Genomic DNA, 10,586 nt, shown 5'->3' on the forward strand with positions numbered 1-10,586 from the left:
TGGATTCCAGCAGTCCCTCAGCCTGGTCACTGTTAGAACACAAAGCCACCACTTGTGCCAGGTTTCTACCTCCAGTGTTCCCTTAGGGCCCACTGGTCACATAGCAAACCAAAGTAAACGTCGGGCACACTGTTCATTGGCTTGAAACTAGCTGATTTCTCACTAAGGAGAATGAGCACTTAAGCCTAGAGCAGGCTCCAGGAATCCCTGCATCATCCATTCTCCTTCCTCCCCATGCCCCAGCCTTCCCTCCATGCCACTGGCCTTCCTGTCAGTTCATGATACTGAGCTCTTTCTCTTCTTGTCCTGTATGTTGCTGGCATTCATGCTCGTTACCAGAGGTTGCCTTGGCTCTTCGTTGTCATAGAAACTATCATTTATTTTGCTAACCTTTCTCATGATTACCTCTTCTGAAGTGTCACACCCCCAGTCGCCACCATATAACTTTGTTTCATCTTCTCCACTACAGTTATCTCTGTTTCTGATCATTTATTTATCATCTGTATAGAATTAAAATAGACCTTATAACTCAGATTCACATCTGGTGTATACAAAGTCCTGTCAAAAAAATATGTTAGCGATTGATTCAACAGCCAAATAAAAAAACCCGAATGTCATTTGGATGCATTTGTCTTACCTCCTCAAGTCCTGATGATTCTACCTACTGAGCATTTTTGTAGCAGGCTTCTTTTCCCTCCGCTGGGTCCTCATCTGTGCACTTGACTGTTACTGGATTACCATTTCTTTCCCAGATCTCTTTTTAAGGTGGGTTTTGTTATGTCGGTACCTCTAAAACACCTCGAGTAAGAACTTAACCTCAGGCTCTATTCAACCACTACCTCGTGTGAACTCTTTGCTCCTGCAGCCAAAGACAACCCTATTACTTCTGACCTCTTATGCTGTTCTTGATGACTTCACTGTAATGCCATGCTTAGAAGGCAGAGCACACGTCTTTGTTAGCTTCACAGCCTCCTGTGCTGTGCCATAAATGCACTGGAAGTGACTTTTCAGTTTCTGATTGAGTGGTCTTCTTTAACAAGTAAATCTCTTCATCAAATTCTGTCTTCTGTTTTATATTAGAAACTGAACCTTTTCTCTCTGGCAAAAGAAACGTGTTTTGTGTTTTGTTTTGTTTGGACTTCTTAGTAGTTACCCATTTTTAAAAAAAACAGTTTTGGCATTCTCATTAACAACAAAAAAATTTAATGATTTTTAGATAGTTTGAAGAGTATATATTAGATAAAGATATTATAATCAATATACTAGCAAGGAGATTCATAGTTCACTTTTTTTAAAAAAAAAAAAAGAGAGAGAGAGAGAAATGGTTTATTTAGTAACAAGGAATAAAAAGAAATTCTTTAATTCTTCTCTCTTGTGGTGGTTGGAGTGCAGTGGCCAGATGGACACCACACAGGAATCGCTTCCTGAGACCAGATCTGCTGAGATTCAGACGCTATAGTTGCATGTATCTTCTAGACAGAGGGGCTGGCCTCTGTACTCTCTGAGGTGTCAGTGGCCATTGCAGTTTCCTTCTTGTCTTCAGGCTTCATGGCAGGAAACAGAAGTACTTCCTTGATTTCGTTGGAATCTGTGAGAAACATAGTGAGTTGATCGATCCCCATGCCCCAGACAGCTGTTGGGGCCAGCCCATGGAAATGGGCTGTGCAGAAGTTTTCGTCTATGAACATGGCCTCATCATCACCAGCAGCCTGGGCCTTGGCTTATTCTTCAAACAGCTGTTGCTGCCTCATGGGATCATTCAGCTGAGTGTAGGCATCCCATACCTCCTTCTTCATGACAAACGGCTCAAAGCACTCAGTTAGACCCTCTTTGGAGCAGTGCCATTTGGTCAAAAGACTCATGATCTGTGGGTGATCACAGATGAGTGTAGGACCGATGCATGTCACTTCGAGGAACTTTCCAACATGCTTATCAAGGAGCCTGGCTGTAGTCCGAGGTGGGGAGCATTCAGTATCTTTTGCAACACAAATATCATCAAGAATTTTTCGAGTTTCTTCAATTTTAAAGAGACTTGTTTCTGGCAGCTTCACACCTTGGGCTTTCTCAAGCTCTTCTACCATGCTGATGTTTTGGAAGGGTAGGGTGAAGTCAATCTTTTAGGCTTGGCATTCTGGCCCATCTGGGTGGTAGGTGATCTTGTAACTCCCTTAATGCTTTTCACCATCCCTGACCACATCTTCTCTATGATGTCCATGAGGTCGTGATAGTCTGCATAGGCCAGGTAGAACTCACAGGTGGTGAACAGGATTGTGAGTCAAATCAATCCTTTCATTCCAGAACTGGTGCCCAATTTCATAAACTTGGTCAATGCCACCAACTACCAGCATCTTGTGGTAGAATTCTGGAGCAATTCTCATATACAAGTTCATGTCCAACTCATTGTGATAGGTGATGAAAGGTTTGGCCATATCTCCCCAGGGATGAACACATCATGGGAGTTTCAGTCTCTTGGAATCCTAGCTCATCCAAGAAACTTCTTATATATGTGATGATCATAGAGCAGGCAATAAATTTCTGCCTCACAAAGTCATTCAGGATCAAGTCCAAGTATCTCTGACGATACTGTGTTTCCTTGTCTTTGAAACCAAAGTGATGATGAAGCAGCATGTGCAAGCGGGGCCAGCTGTGTGATCTCCTGGGTGTGATGCTCAGCTTACCCTTCTTGGTTTTCCCAGGATTCCCCTCAACTTCAATTATGTCTCCCAGACGCATTTTGTTAATTATATGAACAAATTCCTCTTCTGATTTATAATTCCTGGAGTTGACCATCACTTGTAACTTGATACCCTTTGCTCGAAGGTCATAGAAGATGAGCTTTCTCCCAGAGTCTCTCTTGGCGACCTGCCACTCTGAGGGTAACATCAGTCAGGTGGTCCCCCGGGCTGCAGGTGACTGTATTCTTCGATGAACTGAGTGAGTGAGATGTCCACATGGTACTTGTGTGGGTACTGGTCCTCCCCACTGACCTTCAGCTGCTAGGCTGCTGGACTTTGAATCCTGTAGTATTGATTTGAGTCCAGAGTCTTCTCCTCAGCACCCACCATTGTCAGCAGTGTGGTTGGTGATGGCACAAGCAGTCTGGTTTAGCTGTTTCCCACAGAGCTCTTTCTGCTTGGCCTCTTTCTCTGCCAGTTTCTTCTCAGCTTTCAGACGCCTCTTCAGCTCATTCTTGCTTAGTTTCAGCTTGCCATCTACTTAGACTTCATTCTCCTGCAGTGTGGCCATTTTCCCCACTGGTCTGACCCAAAAAAATTATCCATAGTTCATTTTAAAAGACTAAGAAATGCAGAAGTGGTTGGTTGGTTGGTTGGTTGGTTGGTTGGTTGGTTGGTTGGTTGGCTGGTTGGCTGACTGGCAAGCCAGCTGGTTGGTTGCTTTATATGTTAAGACAGAGCCTTTGTATGCTAGGATGGCCTAGAACTCAGTCTAGCCTGGACTAGCTCAGACTTTCAGTGATCTTACTGCTTCAGACTGTTAAGGGCTGAATTATAAGCATAAGTTATCATATCTATCTGTAGAAATAACATGATAAGAACATAACTGGTAAATTAGAAGGGGTTCCATAAAACTAGAAATAATGTTTGTAGTGTTTTATGTTTGTACATGTACACATGTATGTTTGTGTGCATATATGGGTATATTTATATGTGTGTATATATATATGTATATGTATATATCAATGTGTATGTAAATGTGTGTTTATATGTACATGTGTATATAAATGTATATTAATGTTTATTAAGTTTCATGTTTATGTACGTATGCATATTTATGTTTGTGCACATGCATATATTTTTGTTTATGTAAGTGTGTATATACTTGTGTGTAAATGTATATTTGTTTACATGTGTATATTTATGGTTTGTACACATATTTATGTGTATGTAAATGTATATATGTTTGTGTGTATAATTTATATATTTATATATGTGCTTATATTTTTTAAGTGTGTATACATGCATGTTTATACATATGTATATATTTGCTGAAAACATGTTTTGTTCTTGGTACATGGTATTATCAGCCATTGAATAAATGCTTAATGTTTGGTCTGCACGAACACTTAGATTAGAGGACAGGGAATTTATCCAGTTCATATCTGAAAAGCTGTGAGTAGACACCTTACCTTTCATTGTCAGATGATGAGGACATGTGTACACACAGTTCACCTCTCATAACTATTCTTGCCTACTTCTTTGTGTTTTCAGTTGGGCTTTTTAACTATACTAAGAGCTAGCTGGAGTTGTAACTCGGTACTGGGAGAACACTTGCTGGGTTGTAGGTATTTACAAATCATAAGTTGACTTTTATCTTTCTCGTCCAGTTCACCCTCTTGCAACCATCTGCCATCGACTATCTATTATATCTTTCTAAAATACTCATTTGGATTTGAATATTTTTTATGTGTCATAACTGTTTTGGCATTAATTCATTACATAAAGACACATTATAAATCAGATTGTTAAGTGTTCACATGTTTTTTTAAAAAAATTAATTTTAAGCAGTGATTCCCAAGGATTGTTTTCTTGTTTGTTTCTTTCTTTTGCCAATTAACGTTTTTTTTCAGGATAGTATTTATGTCAGGAAACTATGGAAGTATTCTCAACACTATTCTACAAAGAATTCTTGTATTTCAAACAATGTCTACCTGGAATCAGTACACTGTGGCAAATAAGCCAAACACAGATTGCTAATTAAATCACACTTTGTAATTAATATATGAGATGTACTTTTTTCCTTTATAATGATTTTTTTAACTTAAAATATAATTACATCATTTTCTACATTCACTTTTCTCCCTTCAACCCTTCGTATTACCCCTGGCCCTGGTCCTTTTTCTCAAGTTTGTGGCCTCTTTTTCTTTAATTGCTTGTGTGTGTGTGTGTGTGTGTGTGTGTGTGTGTATTCCTAAATATATAAATACAGACTGCTTTTTCCATATCTTACTTGGACACCTATGATTTCAGGGCTAACCACTGAGTATTGGTATAGTCAGGGAGCTCTACTCCCAGGGGAGGGCCATTTTGCTAGGTGCTCTCAGAGCTCTTTAACTGCCTGTCGTTACTTGTCTTTGGTTGGGGCCCTCTGAGATTCCGTGCTTTCGTACACGCATGGGTATTGGTATCATCCTCATTCACCTCTTGTTTAGGTAACCAAGTTGGTGACCATCCACAGGTGTAACTCCTGGTGTTTCTGGGAGATACACTCAGACAACAGACTTCCTGTTCCTCTGGGTGTTACAGTCTTTCAGCCCCATCTTCCAGGTTGATCCTTACCTGTAGGAGCAGGAGTTAATGTTATAGATATATCAGGTGAGGCTGAGTATCATGTAGTCACTTTTTCTCTGCATTTTGGTTGGCTGTAGTTCTGTGTCAGTCTGTTTTGTAAGAAGACATTTATTTGATTAAGCTGAGAATGGCATTTATCTGTGGGTTTAAGAATAAATATTTAGAATACATCTAGGAATTATACTGGTTTAGTAAAGTGGTTCAAGTAGGTTCTCCTCCAAAGGCCATAACTAACCTTGAGTTGTTGGCTAGCCCTCCAGCACCAAAAATGTTTTCCTCTTGTTGAGCAGATCTTGAGCACAATTCAAGAGTTTTTGTTTATGACCAAGGTGTTCATGCCACTGCTGCACCTTTAGAATTACAGGGCCATGCTAGTCCTTCACAGGCATCAGAGTTGGCAAGGATTGTTCCTTGCTTTCCTTGTTTGGAAGCTTGATTGGCGGCTCTTGGTACCCTGAAAGCTAAGTCTTCAGGGAGAATGCTTTGAGGTTAAAGCCAGCTCACACCTTCTGGGTCCTGTGTCCAAAGTGCATGGTGTCTTCAGCAGTAGGGACTTAACTTTCCCAAGGGGTTTTTTATATGTGTTTTGCCACACAGTATAGGACTTTCTTGTACAAGAATTAAGAGACTGGAAAAATACCAAATATATTCTCTCATATGCAGAATCTAAATTTTTTAAAAAAAAGAATAAAACATGAAAGTAAATGTGAGACTATTTGCACAGAGGAAGGGGACTGGATGGTGTAGGAAAAGAGGGTAATTGGTAGGCATGATCCAGAGACACAATATACAAGTAACAAAATGTCATAATAAAGCTTTACTTTGTATAATAAATATAGAGTAATTTTAAAAGTTAACTAAATAAATGATAAGTATTCAAAGATTTTTCTTCAATTCTTCAATACATTGCAGCTTTTCAAACCTTTTGTATTCTAGTTTGTAAAATTTTCCAAAAAATAAACATGGGAATCTTAGTAGCTTCATTATAAAATACAAGTTTTTAAAAACAAGTTTTCTATAGCCAAAGAGTATAAACAGTGAAGAAGAAAAGAACATAATAGAGAACTCAGGAATCACAACAAAATAGTCAAACCACATGCTGGGCAGTTTCTTTCCAAACAATGGTATTAAAAAACATCATTCATAGCAACTTAATTGAGGCCATACTATATTTGAAGGGATTCTACTCAAATGACATATTCTTAATGAGATTAAATAAACCAAAATAATTGCCTTACAACTGACTTTCCAAAAGTATAACATTAATAATTTTTCCCATTAAGAATAATTAAGTAATCAAACATGTCTCCTTTCGTAGAGTTTTGTGTGAAAGCATACACATTATTATAGTATGTGACTTAAGCCAACTTACTTCAACCCTATGGTGCTTTCAAATTCCAACTTTCAATTCCCAAATATCATAATACATCAAATGAAATTTCTACTCTATAGTTGTTTATATTATATAATGTGAGACAAATTAATCACCAGAAGAGTTCGATTGGTTTTTAAACACTTGTGTGTGTGTGTGTGTGTGTGTGTGTGTGTGTGTTGCACGTATATGTCGTAATGCAAATGTAGAAGTCAGACAACAAATTGGGTGAGTTGGTTGTCTCCTTTCACCACGTGGTTCCCAGGATGGAGCCTGACAGAAAGTACCTTTACCTGCTCAACCATCCTGCCAGCCTAAGAGAACAAGGCTCTTGAGACCTGAGGAATGTGATTTGTATAGAGCTTTGTTGGTTTGGTGAAGAATGCTAGAATCCTAATGGAAACACTAACTAAAAAGGTAATTGATTAGTTTGAAGATATGCAGGCCATATGCAGTTGGTTATAAGACAATTTGGTCATAGAAAGGTCTGATGAATTAACTATTAGCATGGTAATAAAATGGTAAACTAAAACATGTTTAGATTGCTTAATAAATAATAATTTTCTAGCATGTCCCAAAGTACATTTTTGAAATATCAGGCTGCTTCATTTATTTTAACAAATATTTCATTAAAAATCTATTATAAGCAAAGTTCTGTTTAATATTCTCTGTGTCTGAAAATGTCTTGGATTATACTACTAACACTTTACCAAATGAAGGTAAGCAAACCAGTTAACCATGATTAAACTCCAGGATTAAAGTTATAGAGATGCCTTTTGGTGGCAGCCATCACTTTGGGTATTACAGAGGTAATCATTATTTAACTGAGGGAATCAGTACCACTGATCTCAAGGCTGAAGGAGTTTGTAATGCACAGAGATGATAATATGTGAGTATTTGAGACACAAGAATAACATATACTGAGAATTACAATTAAATTATAAATAAATTATACATTGGAGCACACTGACAATTTTAACTGGCACTTAATCTCATTTTACATCATAAAGATGAATATTTTCTGCATCAGAAGATTGTAGAATCTACATGAACTTCCTGGTTTTTATTATTTTGCCTGGAAGGTAATTAAAAGCCCAAAGTTCAATTAAGGCTTTTCTAACAATAAATGAAAAGACAAAAATGAGCGAAATCATTACAAAGCAAACCCTTTTACATTTTGTGTTCAGATTTGAGGATGAACTGGTGGCTGGGACTCCTCAGTTCCTTTTCCTGTAATGATCTTCTCTGCCATAGTTTGTCAGAAAGGCCTGTGCAGTCTCAGGGTAGCATGCAAGCCCTTCAGCTGGCCTCTGTAATTTCATGAGGGCTGTTAGCCTAGAATTTAGTGTATTTTGGTATACATTTGTGGTTATTATTATTGTGATTCTTTTCAAGTTATTTTCATAACAAGAATCTGTGATTCTTATAAATTACCATGAACCACTTTGGATTTAGATATTTAAATAATTTAACTCCTTTGAAGTACCATTTTATTTAAAAAGCCAACAAGTGGTAAAGTTGCCTGTATTCTCCTGAACATTGGGTAATGGGGCCAGTAACTGGATCCTAAAAGAAAACAGAAGTTCCTGAAACTTGACAAATCAAACAAGCAGGAAAAGCAGGTAGCTTAACACATGTGTACTTAGTGTTAATGAAAAGTCAGAATGGCCCTTTCACACTGCACATTCGTTTCCAGTGCTGTAACATTTTGTACTTTGGAACCTACTTTGTTCATTAACACAAAAGAGCGTAACCTCAGTAGAGACTTGACACCCACCTGACAGAAAAACATCAGGGAGTGATTAAAACAAGAAACAGAGCTCTTCTTACCATTTAGTTTGAACAATACATAATACAGTAGGCACTTGCCACAGGTGGCTGGTGAACATATGGGATGAGCCTAGTAAAGTACACACTGACTTTAAAGATTAGCCATGGCACCAGTCTCAGTATTTAGATCACATGTAGGTATAATGCTCTTTCTGATAGACTGTGTTCAAGGAAAGACAGTAAGTTAATTTTACTTATTTCTTTTTTTATTAAATATTTTCTTCATTTACATTTCAAATGCTATCCCCTTTCCTAGTTTCCTCTCCGAAAGTCCCCTGTACCCTCCCCCCACCATGCTCTCCAGCCTACCCACTCCCTCTTCCTAGACCTGGCATTCCCCATATACGCTTCGAAAGACCAAGGGCCTCTCCTCCCATTGATGGCCAACTAGGTCAATCTCTGCTACATATGCAACTAGAGACACAAGCTCTGGGGGGTACTGTTAGCTCCTTGGGTACATTCTCGAGCTCCTCCATTGGGGGCCCTCTGTTCCATCCAATAGATGACTGTGAGCATCCACTAATGTATTTGCCAGGCACTGGCATAGCTTCACAAGAGACAGCTATATCAGGGTCCTGTCAGCAAAATCTTGCTGCCATATGCAATAGCTGCTTGTGGACGTTGTACATCGTGGTGCGCACTAGGCTCCGCACCACGATGTACAACGTCCAGGGACATCTGGGTTCTTTCCAGCTTCTGGCTATTATAAATAAGGCTGCTATGAATATAGTGGGACATGTGTCCTTATTACCAGTTGGAACATCTTCTGGGTATATGCCCAGGAGAGGTCTTGCGGGATCTTCCAGTAGTACTGTCCAATTTTCTGAGGAACCGCCAGACTGATTTCCAAAGTGGTTGTACCAGCTTGCAATCCCACCAACAATGGAGGAATGTTCCTCTTTCTCCACATCGTACCCAGCATCTGCTGTCACCTGAATTTTTTATCTTAGCCATCAGACTGGTGTTAGGGGGAACTCAGGGTTGTTTTGATCTGTATTTATTCCCCTGATAATTAAGGATGTTGAACATTTTTTCAGGTGCTTCTCAGCTATTCGGTATTCCTCAATTGAGAATTCTTTGTTTAGCTCTTTACCCCATTTTTTAATAGGGTTATTTGATTTTCTGGAGTCCAGCTTCTTGAGTTCTTTGTATACATTGGATCCCCTATCAGATTTAGGATTGGTAAAGGTCCTTTCCCAATCTGTTAGTGGCCTTTTTGTCTTATTGACAGTGTCTTTTGCCTTACAGAAGCTTTGCAATTGTCGATTCTCAATCTTACAGCATGAGCCTATGCCCATATCTTTGAAGCTTTCCCCACTTTCTCCTCTATAAGTTTTAGTGTCTCTGGTTTTATGTGGAGTTCCTTGATCCACTTAGACTTGAGCTTTGTACAAGGAGATAAGAGTGGATCAATTTGCTTTCTTCTACATAATAACTAGCAGTTGAGCCAGCACCCTTTGTTGAAAATACTGTCTTTTTTCCACTAGATGGCTTTAACTTCTTTGTCAAAGATCAAGTGACCAGAGGTATGTGGGTTCATTTCTGGGTCTTCAATTCTATTCCATTGACCTACCTGCCTGTCGCTGCATGTACCAGTACCATGCAGTTTTTATCACAATTGCTCTGTAGTACAGCTTGAGGTCAGGCATGGTGGTTCCATCAGAGATTCTTTTATTGTTGAGAATAGTTTTTGATATCCTAGGTTTTTTGTTATTCCAGATGAATTTGTAAATTGCCTTTTCTAACTCTGTGACGAATTGAGTTGGAATTTTGATGGGGATTACATTGAATGTGTAGATTGCTTTCGGCAAGACAGCCATTTTTACTATATCAATCCTGCCAATCCATGAGCATAGGAGATCTTTCCATCTTCTGAGATCATCTTAGATTTCTTTCTTTCTTCAAAGACTTAAAGTTTTTATCATACAGATCTTTCACTCTCTTAGAGTCACACAAAGATATTTTACATTATTTGTGACTATTGTGAAGGGTATTGTTTCCCTAATTTCTTTCTCAGCCTGTTTATCCTTTGTGTAGAGAGAGGCCACTGATTTGCTTGAGTTAATTTTATATCC

The 10,586-nt window shown here is 38.7% G+C and overlaps 1 protein-coding gene and 1 pseudogene across 1 annotated transcript in view; one reads left to right on the forward strand and one right to left on the reverse strand.

Annotated features, from left to right (window-relative positions):
• Umad1 (UBAP1-MVB12-associated (UMA) domain containing 1) overlaps nucleotides 1–10,586 on the forward strand; it is a 171,078-nt gene that overhangs the window by 114,944 nt on the left and 45,548 nt on the right. The window lies entirely within an intron of this gene.
• On the reverse strand, nucleotides 1,473–3,246 carry LOC110316002 (annotated as a pseudogene).

This window comes from Mus pahari, chromosome 2 (assembly GCF_900095145.1).
Source record: "Mus pahari chromosome 2, PAHARI_EIJ_v1.1, whole genome shotgun sequence".
Lineage (NCBI taxonomy): Eukaryota > Metazoa > Chordata > Mammalia > Rodentia > Muridae > Mus > Mus pahari.